The sequence below is a fragment of the Mycetomoellerius zeteki genome, unplaced genomic scaffold (assembly GCF_001594055.1).
Source record: "Mycetomoellerius zeteki isolate Tzet28-1 unplaced genomic scaffold, Tzet1.0 scaffold241, whole genome shotgun sequence".
Taxonomy (NCBI): domain Eukaryota; kingdom Metazoa; phylum Arthropoda; class Insecta; order Hymenoptera; family Formicidae; genus Mycetomoellerius; species Mycetomoellerius zeteki.
In genome coordinates this window covers 538,364-541,527 of record NW_017257218.1, presented here as the reverse complement: position 1 = coordinate 541,527, position 3,164 = coordinate 538,364, and the positions used below count along the sequence as shown (strand labels likewise).

The following is a 3,164-nucleotide window of genomic DNA, read 5'->3' as shown; positions in this document are numbered from 1 at the left end:
TATAAAATCGTAAGACCTGTTTCTCTCAAAAGTCCAAATTATAGAAACTAAATATTGCTTTGCATATTACAAAGCAATATTAATCGATAATCATATGTTATTTTTAATCTCTGAAAATAATATAGACCTAGGATATACACGAGAAAAAATGAAAAACGTGATTTACTTGTACTTGTTATGATTGTACGATTATGATGAGAAAGTTTATATGTTAGAGATTATTTGTATGTGTCAAATTGCTTTGAAAAGATCAAAGCTATTCGTATAAAATATTTACTTTTTAATTTAAAATTATTTCATCAGAAAATCGTCTTCTTCCATGCGCGTAACTGCAACGGAATTTTTGGACTACCCTGTATTTTGGAGAGAGAGAACATCTTATTAATTTCTCTCGATAATGATAATTCAGAGAAATCCGATGATAATCCGATCGGACTATCATTTTTACTTAAAGTAAGGAAGAGATTTTTGATGTGGCTTCCAATTCTTCCATCCTTCTGTACTTAGTAAATGTGCCGATGTTTCTTGTAAACGTTATTATATTATACGCGCGCGTGCGCGTAGGATCGTAAAGCCCAAGACACAATGCGAGGGAATAGCGATAGCGATAGGAATAACACAATTTCAATCTATCAGAAATCAAATACACCGGAATACACAGTTTCTGATAGGTTGAAACTTATGTATAATACTTATTTCTATCGCTATCGCTATTCTCTCACATTGTGTCTTGGGCTTAATATTCTTTTTGTAATAACGCCCATCAAAACGACTCCATTACGTACGACGATCCGTTCCGGGACAAATCTGTGCACGATTCAAGGATCCGAGAATCCATAGGTTTAAGTATCCGAAAAGTTGAATAAGAATTTAAAGAAATTAAAAATCCGTGGATCTCCCTCCCCCCCCTCCTCTCTCTCTCTCTCTCTCTCTCTCTCTCTCTCTCTGTCCAGTCAAGGAGTCGACAATATTAGAATCGAAATCGATTATTCTGAAATCCGAGACTGTAAAGGTGAACGCACATAGAAGTAGAAGTAAGCAGTAAGCAATGAGACGTAAGACCGCCATCTTTCATATGTAAGATATACTGGCAATGTTAATTGCCTACTTCGTATGTCTTACTGCTTACTGCTTGCTGCTTATTTCTACTTCTATGTGCGTTTACCTTTAAGATGTAAAAGTCCACGAATCCATCGATATTAAGCGTGCAATGATCCAACACCGTTTTGTGATACTTAAAAAATTCACGTTAGCGTAGTAATCTATGATCTAGAAACTAAGGATCGTGGATAGGACGCGATTGAGAAGAATTTTATTTAAGATTTAGAAGGATTGAAAGCTATTAAAAATTCAGTAATCGGAAACAAATCAGTTCTAAGAAATCAAAAACGTTTTTGGAGAATTTAAGTATATAGGATTGAGAAACATCAAGCAGTTTATAAATTGGTCGAGCTAGAATTCCAAAGAATTAAAGATCCAAGGACTTGAAGCTATGTAGAATCTAGGAATTCAAGGATGCACAGATACATAGATCAAAATCGTTCACACAAACGCAAAAAAGAATCTAAGGATTCAAGGATCTTAAAGCATTTTAGCTACAGCACAGCATTATTATTACGTTATTGCGTATGAAAAGTCCATTTTTGTTTTTTTGTCAATACAATCTCTAAGAATAAGTTTAGTAGTAGGAGAAATTAAGAAGACATAGATTATATTATATTAATAAGATAAGAAGTCCTGCAATCAGAACCAAATGACGTGAGTGTACAGTTTATACAAGATCATGTAATAATTTACCTAAGAGTGGTGTCCATTTTATTTATTTATTCGCAAGAGATTATATACATATACATACGCTGGAAGTCTTTTTATATTTGCGGACTTGAAAATTCGACTTTTCGTATGCAAACACGTAATATCTTGATACACTTGAAACAAGAAGAAACGCGAGTGAGATAGCGTTGCTAATAATGTTCTCCCTCTTGAAATCGCAATCATGATTTCGGACCGCCTTGCTGCGCATAATGAAGCATCAAATGTATAGTGTATGCGTGCGTGCGTGCGTGCGTGTTTGGTTTAAATGTATACATTTTATAAAATAAATTATAAAACATTTTTTTATTAAAAGTTATTTTGTTTAAGAAGATCTACATAAAACTCTCTAAAATAAAGCACTCAATTTTTGTTTGCACTCAACTATGTTTTTAATAAGTTTTATTTCTCATAATTAAAAGTAACACCAGTGACAATATTTCATGAACAACTACCGAAAATCACATTGTATCGAATATATTACAAAATATCTTACAAAATTGTAATAAAAATACATATCTACGCATTACATATCTATATTTATACATGTACCAGTGAAAAAATAAAACTTACTAAAAACATTTTAACAAATTTAAAACTGTTGTTTAAGTCTAAATATTTATTTCAGGGTTGGTAAATATAATACTGTTTTTTTTTTTTTTTTTTTTTTAAAGAATAAAACGTACTGTGTTTCTTCTTAAATATGTTTTTAATGCTTCAAATATGTTTTAAACAGTACTATAAAAAAAAACGTATTTAAACCATATTAAAAACATCAATTTAGCATGTTTTAAACTGTTTAAAACACGTTTAAAACATGTTTTTTACCAACCCTGATTTATTTAAATATTTTCAAACAAAATAACTTTCACAATTATTATTTATAGAACCAAACACATGTATGTGCGTGCGTGTTTACATACATATTGTATAGTATTACTAAATGTTTCATAATTGCATGTCAATATTTAGGGTGAATCTACATATAAAATAAGTAAAAACATGAACGTATGTCCTGCATACTTTAATTTTCGAGTTATAAAAGATTAAAGAAAATGTCTTAAATGTGTATATCGTGCCTCAATAGACGCTATTGCACATCTTAGCACGTGACCTTTTCTAATGTTTACAAATAATATCCTTCAATATTGCAATGCAGTAGTGTGTATTAAAACTCGAAGCGGACACCAAGAATATTTCCTTTAATCATCTATAACTCGAAAACTAAGATATGTAGAACATGTTCATATCATGTTTTTTACTTATTTCAGTGTACATTCACTCCCTAAAATATTAATATATATTTATGAAACGTGCGTGCGTGCGTGCGTGCGTGCGTGCGTGCGTGCGTG

At 31.4% G+C, this 3,164-nt stretch overlaps 1 long non-coding RNA gene across 1 annotated transcript; it reads left to right on the top strand.

Annotated features, from left to right (window-relative positions):
* Positions 1-701: 701 nt before the first annotated feature.
* On the top strand, positions 702-1,421 carry LOC108723483 (uncharacterized). The gene is made up of 2 exons (XR_001936646.1): positions 702-1,012; positions 1,173-1,421. It is a non-coding gene; the product is annotated as an uncharacterized lncRNA (long non-coding RNA).
* Positions 1,422-3,164: the final 1,743 nt, after the last annotated feature.